The sequence below is a fragment of the Equus caballus genome, chromosome 20, assembly GCF_041296265.1.
Source record: "Equus caballus isolate H_3958 breed thoroughbred chromosome 20, TB-T2T, whole genome shotgun sequence".
Lineage (NCBI taxonomy): Eukaryota > Metazoa > Chordata > Mammalia > Perissodactyla > Equidae > Equus > Equus caballus.
This window is the reverse complement of record NC_091703.1, coordinates 28624909-28640164: the sequence shown is the minus strand read 5'-3', so window position 1 is coordinate 28640164 and position 15256 is coordinate 28624909. Positions and strand designations below refer to the sequence as shown.

Sequence of the window (15256 nt, the reverse complement as noted above, 5' to 3'; positions counted from 1 at the left end):
TGCTGTGGCAGCGACCCCCACGTAAAATAGAGGAAGATTGGCACAGATGTTAGCTCATGGCCACTCTTCCAGAGCAAAAAAAAAAAAAGTTAAAAATAGAATTACTATATGATCCAGAAATTTCAATTTTAGGTGTATATCCAAAAGAATTGAAGGCAGGGACTCAAACAGGTACTTGTATACCAACAGTCACAGCAGCATTATTCAGAACAAGCAAAAGGTAGAATTAAGCCAAATGTCCATCAACACATAAACAAAATGTAGTATATACATACAATGAAATATTATTCAGTCTTAAAAAGGAATGAAATTCTGATATATGCCACAATATGAACCAACTTTGAAAACATTATGCTAAGTGAAATAAGCAAGATACAAAGGAAAAATATTGTACAATTCCATTTATATGAAATACCTAAGATAGTCAAATTCATAGAGACAGAAAGAGTAGTTACCAAGGACTGGGTATGGGGGGAATAAGGAGTTATTGTTGAATGGGTACAGCGTTTCAATTTGAGGTGATGAAAAAGTTCTAGAAATGGATAATGGTTATGGTGGCACAACAATGTAAATATACTTAATGCTACTGAATCGTACACTTAAAAATGATTTAAATGACAAATTTTACATTATATATATTTTACCACAAGAAAAAAAATGCCCTAGAAAAAATATGTATAAAAACTGTAAAGTAAAAGGGATACAGAAAGATATACAACACAAAAGTTAACCATAAAAAAAAGTAGGTGTGAGTGTATTAACATAAAAAAAAGTAGACTTTAAGACAAAGAGTATTACCATAGAGACATTTCATAATAAGAGGGGCATTTCATAGTGTTAGAAGAGAAACATTTTATAAAAGGGAGATATAATAATTCTAACTGTGTATGCATCCAATAACGTAATTTCAAAATACACAAATAAAAAAGACATGAAAACTTGTGTCCACACAAAAATCTGTACTCAGTTGTTCATAGCAGTTTATTTGTAATAGCAAAACACTGGAAGCAAACAAAATGTCCCCCAAACTGTTAATGATTAAATAAACTACCATGGAATACTACCCAATAGTAAAAAGGCAAGAATTATTGATACAACAAAATGGATGGATCTCAAGGGTTTTAGGCTGAGGGAAAAAGGCCAATCTTAAAAGGTCATCCAGTGTATGATTACATTTATATAATGTTCTCAAAATGACAAAATCACAGAGAATATGAACAGATTAGTGGTTCTCAAGGGGAGAGGGAAGTGGGTATAGCAACAGGAGGAAGAATTTTGTGGGGCTAGAATCATTTTGTATCTTACTTTTGGTGATAGTTACATGAATCTATATGTGATAAAATGACCTAGAACTATCATGTGAACATCTTGTACCAATGTCAAATTCCTGGTTTTGATTGTGCTACAGTTATATGTCATGTAGCCTTTGGGAAAATCGGGAGAAGGGTATAAGGGGCTTGTCTGTACTTTCTTTGTAATTTCCTGTAAATCTATAATTACTTCAAAATTAAAAAGTTAAAAAAATCTGATGGAACTAAAACTAAAAAAATACACACTCGTGGCTGGGGGTTTTACCATACTTCCCCCCAGTAATATATAGAACAGATAAAAATACAATCAGTAAGGATAAAAATGATTTGAACTACACTCTTAACCAAACAACTTGACCTATTAGACTTGTACAAGACAATATCAAACAACTGCCGAATACTCTCTAAGTGCAAATGGAAAATTCACAAAACCTGGGCCATTAAGAAAATTTCTCTAAATTGTTAAAGGACTGAAATAACAAAGTGTTCTCTAATCAATACAGAATTAAACTAGAAATCAGTAACAAAAAGGAAGTGAGAATATATCCAAATGCTGGGAAATTAACATCACACTCCTAAATTACCCATTAATCAAAAATGAATTACAAGAGGAATTAGAAAATAGCTTGAACTAGAAAATAATGAAGTATAAAATATCAAAATTTATGATTAGCCTCTAAAACAGTTTTGGAGAGAAAATTATAGATTTAAATGCATATTATCCAGTCAGACATGTAAGAAGTTGGGAGTCACCACTCTGTCTCAAAAACAGGTAAAAAACTGAACAAACTGAAAAAAACAACTCTTGTTAGATCCATCAGAGAACTGAGGTCGCAGGGCAATCCACTGACCCCAAAGTGGACAGAGAGATAGGCAAATACACAGAATCACCCCTTACCGGAGCAGAAACCCACAAGCACAAACCTCTGCAGGGAGGAGGGCTGGGGCAGAAACTGAACTGTAATTGAGGACTTGCTGGAGGGTTAGCTTGGACAAGTCTGAGAGATAAAAACCTCCCGGGCACCCAGTCGTCTGGGTAAATTTTACCTCCAGGAGCTCAAACAGTTTCTTGCAGCAAATATGGGAGAAAAATCCCTTTGTGCTTCTGGCAAAGGAAGAGGAAAGGAATCATTTTTAAATATACCAGAACATTCTGTTCTTCTTAACAAGGTCTGCCCTCAAGAGAAACTAGTTAACCAAAGCCTAACTCCTGCGGTTTTATCACAGCCTAACTGACCCGGGAGGAAGGCAAACATCCTCCTCCAGCGAGCTGGAGCCTTTCTTGTGGAAGAAGGGAAATAGTCAATTCTAGCCCCATTTAGACTTCCAAGTGGGAGAAGGCAAATACCTAACTTCCACTCCCTCTAGACTTCCTGAACTACCGAAAGCAGGGGGAAAAACTGAGAAATATTTGTGAAGTTCACAGTTTAAGGACAGGCTCACTCAAAGACTGGGACCTAATCACAGGACTATAGAATGCTTCCCCTCCCCCACATCTTACCATCACGTTACTAAAGACCTATTTACAGCAGTTCCTTTTATCCAGGATGTCACATCCAGCTAACAAGAAAAAATTATAAGACATTCTAAGAGACAAAAAACACAGTTTGAAGAGACAGAGCAAATGTCAGAACCATGTTCAGATATGGCAGGGATGTTGGAATTATCAGATCAAGAATTTAAAACAACTATGAGTAAGATGCTAAAAGCTCTAATGGACCAAGTAGACAATTACAAGAACAGATGGGCAATGTAAGCAGTGAGATGGAAATTCTAAGAAAGAACCAAAAAGAAATGCTAGAGATCAAAAACACTGTAACAGAAATAAAGAATGCCTTCTGCTCTGTGAAAGACATTGCCAAGAGAAAAAGATATGACAGACTGAGAGAAAATATTTTCAAAAGACATATCTGATAAAGGACTGTTATCCAAAATATATAAAGAGTTCTCAAAACTCATCAACAAGAACACAACCCATCAAACAAGGGACCGAAAACCTTAACAGATCCTCACCAAAGAAGATATACAGAGGCAAATAAACATATGAAAAGATGCTCTACATCATATGTCATCAGGGAAATGCAAATTAAAACAACAATGAGACACCACCACACACTTATTAGAATGGCCAAAATCCAGAACACTGACAACACCAAATGCTGGTGAGCATGTGGAACAATGGGAACTTTCTTTCATTGCTGATGGGAATGCAGAATGGCACAGCCACTTTAGAAGATAGTTTAGCTATTTCTTACAAAACTAAATATATTCTTAGAATACTATCCAGGAATTGCACTCTTTGGTATGTACCCAACGGAGTTGAAACTTACGTCCACAAAAAAACCTGCACATGGATGTTCATAGTAGCTGTCTTCGTAATTGCCAAAACTTGAAAGCAATCAAGATGTCTGTCAGTAGATGAATGGATAAATAAACTGTGGTACATCCAGATAATGGATTATTATTCAGCGCTAAAGAGAAATGAGCTATGAAACCATGAAAAGACATGAAGGAAACTTAAATGCATATTACTAAGCAAAAGAAGCCAATCTCAAAGGCTACACACTGTATGAGCCCAACTATATGACATTTTGGAAAAGGCAAAACTATGGAGACAGTAGAAAGATCAGTGGTTGCCAGGGGGTAAGAGGACGGGACAGATGAATAGGCCAGCACAGATTTCTAGGGCAGGGAAACCACCCTATATGATACTATAATGATAGATTTCATTATACATTTGTCCAAACCCATAGAACATACAATACCAAGGGTGAACCCTAATGTAAACTAAGGACTCTGGGTGATAAGATGTGTCAGTGTAGATTTGTCAGTTGTACCAAATGTACCACTTTAGGGAGAGATGTTGATAATCAGGGAGGTTGTGTGGGGGGGCAGGGAACATATGGGAAATGTCTGTACCTTTTGCTCAATGCTTCTATGAACCTAAAACTGCTCTAAAAAAGTAGAATCTATTAAAAGAAATAGTAAATGCATGTATGAAAAAAGAGGAAAGGTCTATGTTTGCGGATTTTACCAAAGGAAATAAAGTTTTGAATTTTAAGCTAGGCGGAGAATAGATTTAGAGAGCCAAGCCTGGGAGCTGTATGGAGAGTAGCGAAGAACAGATATTAAGGGCCTAAACTAGGGACCCATAAAGAACAGAGGGAAAGGATATTTCACAGAGTTTGAGGTAAACTCAACAGAAGTTGGCAATCATTTTGATGCTGGGTGAGGAGGTGGAAAGGAATTCTGAGGGACGTAGGAGGACGAATTCCAGTGATTCCGTCGTCATGTCAAAACGTCAAGAAGTAAAAGTCAAGTTTGGTCAGCGCCAAGATGTTTGGGATTTTTCTTATTGTGGTCACGGTTTTAGTATAAGGCTCATAGAACTTAAAAATTTCTGGACTGAATACCTCCTAACCTCAGAGTGGTGGTTGTTTTGCATCACTTTTAAAATGCAATTGTAGACAATGACTCAGTAACAAGCCTGACTAGAGAGAAGACCATACTTTTAGGAGCTAACGCTGATGAACACAGGAAACTCAGGTTGGGTTTACAGAGCCACACCTCCCAGCAAGGGGTTTCCGTAGTGTAGTGGTTATCACGTTCGCCTCACACGCGAAAGGTCCCCGGTTCGAAACCGGGCGGAAACAAGCCAAAGAGCTGCCAGCTTTTTCTCTTTCTCATCAATTAATGTCGTGTGTTTTACATAGACGCCTTTTACCTTCCCAGCCCAGCGCATTCTATCGCTAACATGAATGCTATCCAGCGCGCAGCCTTGCGGTATTGAATACAGTCTTATCTCTTGCTACGAGGATCCCCCAAGACAACAGGAGGCAAGAACATGATGGGAAGAGGAGCCGTCTATCTCCTCTGTCACCAGGCCAGGTGACATTTAATAGGACCTGGAAGAAAGAGGAGTTGTTTGAGAAAAGAATAACATGAGCCAGGAAAGAAACATTGCGGTTGGAGAGAAGATTCTTTTACAAAGTCCTAACCTGAAGAATATTTTTTATAGTGTAACATTTCCCTATTTAGTACCTTTAAGTTCTCATGTCTTCTAGAATTACTTGATATCATTGACCATCACTTTAGATTCCACTCTATTTTTAAGTGTCCTTTAAAATCCAGGCTTTTGGCAAATAATTGCACTCTCAGACAGGGCCAGCTTTACAGATATGCAAGCTATGCGTTTGCAGGAGGCCAGGCACTTGATTTAATGCTTTGCTTTTGCTGGTTTGAAATTCTCAATAATTTCTAAACAAAAGGCTCTGCATTTTCATTTTGCACAGGGCCCAGAAATTATGTAACACATTCTTCTCCCAAATGCTCAGAAAAGGAGCAATCATCCAATTTCCTCATTCCTTAGAGGCAGAAACAACAAGCTGAGAGCAATGCCAGCCTTTGCCTGACAAGGAATGTGGTGCACATTACCAAGGTGAGGGGGCGCATTTGTAGAATATAATACTTTGAAGACATGTCCTAGAATATCAAAAGAAAAAGATCGGCTAAAATATGAAAACTTTATTTCAGGGTTTGATGAATTTTTTCCAGCCTTTATTTTAATCTAAGAAATGATCCAGGACTTCAGGTCTCAATTGCCTCCAGTGTCTTGTTAGGTTTTTTGCTTTGTTTTGATTTGGTGTGTTTCTTCACTTATCATCCTTCTTGCTCTCTTTCAAGATGTCATCATGTTATTCCACTTTCCAAAATATTCAATGATGTCTAGAGTTCAGAATCATGCAAGAAGGAGGAATGGTTATCACGGCGCTCAATTTATACAATATGCATGTCCTATCTTTTTCTTGCCTTCTTTTAGACTTGTATTAAAAGCAAAAATGTTAAGGGAGACTGCAAGTTTCTTAACAAATGTGGAAAGTAGCTATAAAAATTTTAAAATAGAAAATTGTAGTTCAACTCTAGGTTACAGCATAGACTTTGCTAATTCGAGGTGAATAATTTCTTAACTCCCTTTTCTACTCTCCTGGGCAAAGTGCCTGAAACATCAAGACTCAGCATCTGAGGCTTCAATTAGGTATAAATCCAAGTTGTCTTAACCAGTGACAAGAATTTTCCTTCAAGGACTTCACCTTATAAAACCACAAGGAGAAAGGCCCCGCTGGGATTCGAACCCAGGATCTCCTGTTTACTAGACAGGCGCTTTAACCAACTAAGCCACGAAGCCCCATGCCTCATACCTCCTAGTCACATATTATTTTACAAAATTTCACACCTCAATCTGTTAACATTTTTTATTTCAGCAGTTTCCTTGGGTTTAATAAGCTGTACCTGGGCCTCAGTCAGAACCAAAGAAGAACGTTCTCGCTGTAGAGTGAGAACGTTGAGTTGAGACAACTTCCTTTAGGAAACTGCTCTAGGAATGCCACTAGACTATAGGCTCTGGCAGTCGGGTAGGGACCTTGCTTGTTTTGACAACCATTGTATTCCTCAGGCCTAGCAAGGAGTCTGCCTTCTCTTATAAGCTCTCATTTCATTTGTTCACTCTGAGGGTGAGTGATATCAGGAACAAGGCCCTGGATTTTATCCGCATTTTTCTCTAACTTTTGGCCCCCAGTGATTCCGTCTTTCTGACATGCAAAATATACTCACTCCCTTCAAGTCTGATTCCTTTACGTCAATTGAAGTCCAGGACGGCATCATCTGGATCAGGTAAAGGTTCAGATGAGATTCCTTGGGGAGGAATTCTCAAGTGAGATTCTTCTTAATTTTGAACATCTATATGCTTAAGATACAAGTTACCTGTCTCCTAACGGACAGGCACAGGAGGCGTAGGATAACCTCTATACACACTCCCATTCAAAAAGAAGAAAACCAGGAGGTACGCTAGTCCATTATAATTCTAGAATCCAGTGGGCACACGATGCTACATTATTAGGACTCAGTAGTGCTGTCCGGGAATGATTCTCCAGGGCTCTTGGTTCCACCAATTGGGCTCTCAGTTCCACACACCCGTCCTTTTAACAAGAAATTTTACTTACTTGCGGCCAAGTAGTCTTCTTAGCCTTCTTCCTTCCCATAGCAGTCTGGGAGGTCCAAAGTCCTCTTTTCATTTTGCACTGTCCTCTATCCCTTTTAGTTCAAGGCATCAGGGTCCAACTACAATTCCCTTTAAAAACAGGTGATTTTATGAAAGTTGTTGGAGTTTATTCCTTCAGATCTGGAGTTGGTAAACTATGGTCCATAGGCTGAATCTGGCCAGCTATCTATTTTTATAAAGTTTAATTAGAACACAACCAAATTCATTCATTTAGTATTATTTACAGCTGCTTTCCTGCTACAACAGCAGATTTGAGTAGTTTTAGAAGAGACCGAGTGGCCCAAAAATCCTGAAACATTTACTATCTGGACAGTTAAAGAAAAAGTTTACCAACCTCTGTGTTAAACAAAAGCCTCATTTGCAAACCTCATGAAAATAAGCCCTGTCTCCCTTGGCTTTCTATAAAGCTACTGGACGACCACTTTTGTTGTGTGGATAGGATCTGTAAGGCAGGTGCTTAAGATGCTTAGGAGTTTGTTTTTCTGTTTAGATATGACCTTAACTCACTTTGGGGGTCTTAAAAATGGATTTTACAATCACTCCCTTGGCTTCATCTTTAAACCACGTTTTCTGACAGTGCTCTGGAATTGATTTTCGCCTGAAAGTCCTTTCTTAATTTTAGCATCATTTTCCATCTAGAGCAGCTGGGAATAATAAATAGCTTTCCTTTCAAATTCTATAAGTTCTGGTTCATTTATATTTAACAGTTCTTCCCTTAACTTAAATCTCTCATCTCACATTTTACTATAAAAAGCAAGAAAAGGCTAGGCAACACCTTCACAAGTCTGTCTGGAAATGTCTTTAGCTAAATTAGCCAGCTCATGGTTTGTTTTCACCATTCCGTGATACTGCAGGCAACAGTGTTCCTAAACTTTCTACAACTTCATTAAGGATCCTTTTTCTGTCTGGTTCAGATAACATTTCCCTTGGGATTCATTTGATCCAACTGTGGCTTGCCTATAAACTTTGTTAGGGTGGGTCCAAACCTTAGTTGGGCTCATTTTGCTCCCATACTTAGGTTATACCTTTGTGAGAACTCCACCTAATGCCCCATAAATTATGAGGTCGCTTCACTATAGCTGGTGAAGACTATTCCCAGCCCTTTACAGCTTGCTGTTTTCCAGTAGTTCTTTCCCCAGCCTCATGGAGTTTCAACCCCACTCACGCACCAATCAATATTACACCAAAGATACGAGCAGATCCCTCTGCAGACTCTGGAGCTCTCTCTTTGCACAGCTTTCTCCTCTCTGGTATTCTGTCCCACGTATTCTAACTGCAGTTAGACTGTGAAATCCCATCGTTGTGCTCCCAATTCAGTGTCTCTGTCTGGCTCTGTCTGAAGTCCCCCTCACTCTGCTGAGGCCTGGAAACTGCGTCTAGGCAATAAGCTATAATCTTTGTAAGATTCACCTCATTTGTTTCCCTTCTCTCAGGGATCAAAGTCCTGCACTGACAGCTGACAAATGTCTGAAAATGGTCATTTCACATTTTTATGTCCAGCATTCAAATTGTGTACAGGGGAAGAGCAATTCCCATAGCAGTGACTCCTTCACAGGTCGAAGCAGAAGTCCTCATCTCTTTTTTCCAGTGTTCTTTTTCAGTAGTATTATAATTTTAAATGCCATCCATGTTGCTGCATGTACATCTACTCTGCTACTTTGGACATCGCTTAATATTCTAAAGGATGTATTTACAACAGTTTACTTAACCACTGTCCAATAGCGAAAATAAGGTTTCTTCCAATTTCAAAAGACCACAAATGATGCTGTGATTAACTTCCTTTCATGTGTACTGTCTGCACATGCGTCAGATTTGAGGGGGTGGATAGGGTGGGGGAAGATTCATACCAGGAGCAGAATAGCTCCGTCATAGAATGTGAACATCCTTCATTTGAGTAAGAAGTTCTCCAGAATGACTTCGTCAGTTTAAGCTCCCACCAGCAGGACATGAGAGTGCTTATGTCCCTAGTCCTGCAATAATTGATTTTACTGAGCTTTTCAATTTTGCCAGTCTAATGGCAGTAAAGTAATATCTCTTTTTACTTTTTATTTCTGTGACTACTAATGATTTTGGAATTTTTCGTGCAATCTTTCTTAGTCTTCATATATTTCTCTCCTAAATTGCCTGTCCTATCCTTTGCCCGTTTCATTTGGATCTTGCTGATTTTCGTGGCCTCTTGCTATATATATTAAGCCCTTGCCATTTTTGGACAATTCAAATATATTCTATTATCACATTTATCTATTCATGTTTCTATTTGGTCCTTTATTTTACATATTCTTAATTTTAATGTAAGCAAACATTAGAATTATTTTAATTTATTGCTTGTGCTTTTGAAGTTCTTAAAAGTTCCTCTCTGCTCCCCGGCACCTAAGGATATTCTCCTTCATATACTTTCAATAGCTTTCTTTTTCACTTTCACATTTAAGTATTAAACTTCACAGCTCATTCTACTGTGCAGCCCATGTTAAGAACGACAGTAATAAAGTGTTTTGAAAACTTTTGTATCTGATTCTATCTCTGATATGTTTTTTTGTGGAAACTTCCAGTCATCTCCATCCCCATCCCAACTCAGTTCTTGCCCCAGCACTCACAGATCTGAATTTCCTTCAGCATTTGGTAGAAGCAGGAATCTTTCAGGCCATATCTCCTCTTCTAGGAATGGAACCTTGATCTGGTCAGAGACAGAACTCAGATCTGGACAGCCAAAGGACTAGAGGGGGCCATTCTGTGTACATGAACTTATCAGGCAGAGAGAAAGATCTGGCTACGGGCCCGTTCAGTCTGAATATCCCAAATAAGTGAGGGGCTTCTTTTTCATCAACTGAGATTCTGGGGAGAGTTGTCCTCAGACCCACTTTGCATGTCTGCTACAGCTGACACCACCTTCTCACATTGTGGCGCTTCTTCTGGTTACCTGAGGGATGTGTCACACACTGGCGTTCAGTACTGTTACATAAATTAATTATATTCCAACCTGTGCTTCAGGATTCCATTTCAGCTCTGTCTTCTCCAGAGACTCAAAATTTCCCATCTGGGAGCTTTTTTCAGGGACTCTTTAGTTCTCCATGACAACCTTTAGCACGACTAACTGAGGGTAGTGAGCAGACAAATGATGTTAGAATTACCTAGGAGTGCTTGGTAAAATTAAGATTCTTGGGGTCCACCCTATATCTCTTTAGTTAGGATCATTACAAGAGGAGTTCTGGAATCTTCATTTGTAATAAGTCTCCCCGGAGGATACTTTTGGCCTCAAGGATTAGACTGTCCACTGTAACAAGAACGGGCTTATCAGGGAAGAACTTGGAGCCCCCGGGCGGTGTCTTACCGTCTGTGTAGCCTGCACCGAGCTCAGTGTGTTCCTTTGACGGACATGCTGGTCTGTAAAGTTAAAGCATTTCATCATTAAAATCAAAGTCACCAAATTGAACTGCTCTGTGTCCACCAGAGATTTCCAGATTTACTCCCAAGGCGAGCTCGTTTTAATATAACGTCCCTTGGACCCCGGCGCTGTTGCCTCCCATGCTTCAGCGGGTCTGGAGCGGAGGCTTGAATTCAGCAGGCAAAACAATGATCTCTTTAGGAAAAATTGGGACAGCGCCTTTGGTGAAGCCGAGGTAGTAGGTGGCGCTAATGCGGTGATTTCTCTTACTCTCTGCCTCCCTCCCCGTTCTCGTATTTCTTTTCCTATCAAGTGAAAAAAAAATTTATCTGGAAGTTAAGAAGTGATCTTATGAGGGGAGTTCGAAAAAAGTGGGCGCTTTCTGAAAGCACAGAAAGCATGCTGTATTTTCTCTATCATAATCCCCCTCATATTTTAATACAATTCCACAAAAACAAATAATTCAGCATTTTCTTAATGCTCAGCGCAAATACATTGGTTCTAATAAAAAAATAATTGCGTAAAGTAGGAGCCCAGTCACCGGGATGGCCGAGTGGTTAAGGCGTTGGACTTAAGATCCAATGGGCTAGTGCCCGCGTGGGTTCGAACCCCACTCTCGGTAGATTAAGTTTTCCTCTCCAGAATCATTCGTGAGAAAATACCACCCTTTTTCTATCCGTTTGCGAAAACGTTACGCTGCTTTTTTGTCTTCAAGCCCAAAGAAATTGCCTCAGCAGGCAGTAATAAGAGCGTGAATTATTTTCCACCACGGTCCTATCAGATTGCTAAAATAAGAAACAACCCAGCAGTCTGCCTAATGAGATTTTAATACTCTAGGCCTTTCACTTCCAAGAATGGTAACCTGGTGGCCATTTGTCCCTCAGGCAACACAAAAGAAGCTCTAACTCTCTGTAGCCCCCAGGAAGTGAGAACCACCCGCGGGGGGATTCTCTTTGTTTCCAAATTGCTGTATTCAGAAAAGTACAACCCTGCCCAGGCTGTCCCTCCAACTCACTCTGGAAAGCATGGTTGAATCCTCCTCAGCAGAATGTAAGGTTTTTTGTTTTGTTTTTTCCATTGTGACTTGTAAAAATGGTCCCTTAGTGGAGTTTTATTTGCATTTCTCTGGTTGTACTTTTGTTGAGCATCTTTTTATGTCAAAGAGCCATCTGTATTTCCTTCTCTGTGAACTGCTTATTAATATCCTTTATTCATTTTTCTACTTAGTTGTTAGGTCTTTCTCTTACTATTTGTAGGAACTCTTTAAATGTGAGTCAATTAAACCTTGTTTTGATATGTCACAAGTAGTCCAGTTTGTTATTTGCTTTAGAATTTTGTGGTAATTTTGAACATGTACACTTTGGGCTATGCAGTTGAATTTATCAGCCTTTTCTTCTGGTTTTACGTCTGACTTAGATATGCCTTTCCCCACTACAAGATCAACAAGAGTAACAAAAGAACTCTATGATTTCTTCTAGAATGTCCATGATTTTTTTAATATTTAGATCTTTGATTTATTTGATTTTTTCCGTGTTTAATATGCGAGGTATAGATCCAATGCTACTTTAGTTCCAGAGGGCCACCAATAATCCCAACGCCGTTACTGAAGAGCCACATTCTGCCCATCAGTTGAAATGCCAGCAGACTAAATTCTGTTCTAGTTAAAATCCAGAGAAGCAGAAGCCTGGAATCTTTAGGATGATTTGAAAGAGCGTGGACTTTGGAACTCAACAATCAAATGTTCTAATTCCGACTTTCCCGCTGACTCTCTGAGCCTTGATTTCTTCATTTGTTAAATGCAGATAATAATCCCTACCCCATGGAAGGCAGTTGTAAGGTTTAAAGTATCTATCTATGTATCCATCTATATCTATGGAGAGGCAAGATTCATCCCTACCAAAGGTGGGTTTTCTTATCTTTGTTTCTTGGACGGGGTAGAGAGAGGATGCGTGGTGGTTTGTCTCTTCTGAAATGAGACGACAAAGATTTTACACAAATTGGAACTTTCTAAAGAGAAAACACAGCAGTCTCTTAGTGGTCAGTTAGCAACGCTGTTTAGAGTGTAATGCTGATGACACCAATGTCCGGGTTCCATTCCTATAGAAGTTAACTTATGTAGTTTTCCTCACAAGAGAGTCAACTGCAGATCCATGCCCATCTCTGCCACAGGGAAGATCTGAACCTGTTGTATCTGGCACTTGTTTTTATTAAATTCTTCTAATTGTCGGTGATGCTGGCAATTTCTACTTAACTCCAACCTCTGTTGTTGTTTCTTGAGTAGGCAGATTTCTACAATGGCTCCCAAGGTGCCCTTCCACTAGTATATAAGACCTGCACAATCCCTTGGACTGTGAATACAATTAGGGTATGTTATATAGCACAGTCGACTTTCAGAAAGGGAGGTTATCAGGGGTGAGCCTGACCTAATCAGGTGAGCCCTTAAAAGAGATTGGGCTCTTCCTAGAGTCAGAGACAGAAAATGTGAAAGGAATTGAGAGATTTGAAGTGAGGTAGAGTCTCTGTTGCTGGCTCTGAAGATGGAGGGGACCGATGGAATGCAGCTGGCCTCCAGGAGCTGAGAGCACCCAGCTAACAGTCAGTGAGTAAACAGGGATTCCACCATCACCGCGAGAGCTGGAATACAGCACTGTGAAGGATTTTAGCCTTGTTAGATCCTAAGCAGAGAACCCAGCCACCCAGTGCCCAGATTTCTTACCTACAGAACTTTGAGTAGATAAATGGGCATGGTTTTAATCTGCTAAATTGTGATAATGTGTCATACAGCAACAGAAAACTAATAGATTTGTTTTTTTTTTTTAAAGCAAATAACGTAAAATGCAAAGATGGAAACGTTATAGCGGAAAATTGAACTGTGTAGGCTGGGGTGTCAAGTACCTCTGAGGGCCACTCTCCATCTAAATACCTTGCTCTCCCTGTCTTTTTCTTGGGGTCCTGCTGCTGAGGGAACTTCACATGCTTCCTTCCAATAGATATCTGGAAACTGATATTAATTTAGTTTTTAGATTAATATAAGCATATGTTCCCTAAGTGTGTAAGTATAATTTATAGAGAGAGAAGTGTGTACTTGTAGATATTAATTTCACATCTAACACATAAAGTAACAATAGCTACCAGTACATCCCTCAAACTAATTTTTTTGTAGCATGCATCTTGACATTAGGAATGCAGCACTGGGGGAAAAAAACTAAGTCTCTACCCTCCCAGGCTTTCTAGGTAAGGAAGAGACCCACAGCTGTTTTGTCTTTTCAACAGGAAACTGATTCAATATGCTTTACTAGTCTGTTGATTTAAATTTAAACTCATCCAAAAATACCCTCACAGAAACACCCAGAATAATGTTTGACCAAATATCTGGGAACCCCATGGCCCAGTCAAGTTGACAGGTAAAATTAACCATCACACCAGTTTAGTATAAGAGAAAACAAGATTAAAAAATAAGGAAAAACAATTTTCACCAACCTTAGCATAGTAAGAATGAAAGAAACAGATGCAACATGTTTTTCTTGTTTAAATTTTTTTTTTTTTTGCGTGAGCAGGTTATTCACCTGGTTCAAAAATGAGAAAGTATTAAAAGGCATAAGGAAAAGTGTTTGGTGCCTCCTTTCCCTCATCTCCCCGGTTCTCACCAACACCTTTGCTTTAGCTTCTTATGCATCCCTCCTGACTTTTTTTTTATGATACTTGCAAACATGAACATAGTCTTATTTTATCTAATTTTTTATTGAGATCATAATAGTTTACACCATTGTGAGATTTCAGTTGTACATTATTTCTTGTTTGTCACCACACAAGTGCTCCCCTTCACCCCCTGTGCCCACCCCTCAACCCCCTTCCCCTGGTAACCACTGAGCTGTTTTCTTTGTCCATGTTTATTTTATCTAACTTTTACATAAAATGGAAAATATTTAACCATTATTCTGCAGCTCTTTTCTTCACTTAATATATGTAGGAGATTTCTATTTTATCAGTACTTAGCTTACAAATAGCACTTATGAGTTTTCTTACTGCACAAAAGTGTGACATTTTAAAACAAGTTTACCCATCCAGCAAGGAGCTGAATCTGAAAACTTCTTTTCCATCGCACCTCTAAAGGAGGGAAAGGGAACAAAGTGTAGGTTTATTGGAACTAGAGGGAGGAGGAGAAAAGACATCCTTAATTTTTTTTGCCCTAATGAGGGACAAAACGCTTTTGGCCTAAAGCCATGTGGTATTCCCAGACACCTGAAGTAGGGGCTTGGAAGCAGCTGGTGATAAAGGGAAATTATACATTCATTCAACAAATATTTATTGACCCTTGCTCTTCAGAGTTAATAATTAGCTATCTATTATCTTTCAGTAAAGATGCTTAAGAAATAGCATTAAGTAAAAAACACGTTACAAGAAAGTTTTTAAAAGATGATAATCCCTTTTAAAAATGTACAGATACAGTATATGTATATAAATGTCCAGAAGTAGACACACAACAAAATGTGCTTAACACACATA

The 15256-nt window shown here is 39.0% G+C and overlaps 1 long non-coding RNA gene and 3 other non-coding genes across 4 annotated transcripts; 2 read left to right on the top strand and 2 right to left on the bottom strand.

The window, feature by feature from the left end:
* Nucleotides 1-4890: 4890 nt before the first annotated feature.
* Nucleotides 4891-4963, top strand: TRNAV-CAC (transfer RNA valine (anticodon CAC)). Its single transcript has one exon. It is a non-coding gene; the product is annotated as a tRNA-Val (tRNA).
* An 851-nt stretch (nucleotides 4964-5814) lies between these two features.
* Nucleotides 5815-10946, bottom strand: LOC138919457 (uncharacterized). The gene is made up of 4 exons (XR_011429656.1): nucleotides 10697-10946; nucleotides 7310-7437; nucleotides 6921-7001; nucleotides 5815-6035 (listed from the first exon to the last, which is right to left on the bottom strand). It is a non-coding gene; the product is annotated as an uncharacterized lncRNA (long non-coding RNA).
* On the bottom strand, nucleotides 6422-6495 carry TRNAT-AGU (transfer RNA threonine (anticodon AGU)). Its single transcript has one exon. It is a non-coding gene; the product is annotated as a tRNA-Thr (tRNA).
* A 343-nt stretch (nucleotides 10947-11289) lies between the features above and the next one.
* TRNAL-UAA (transfer RNA leucine (anticodon UAA)) lies at nucleotides 11290-11372 on the top strand. Its single transcript has one exon. It is a non-coding gene; the product is annotated as a tRNA-Leu (tRNA).
* Nucleotides 11373-15256: the final 3884 nt, after the last annotated feature.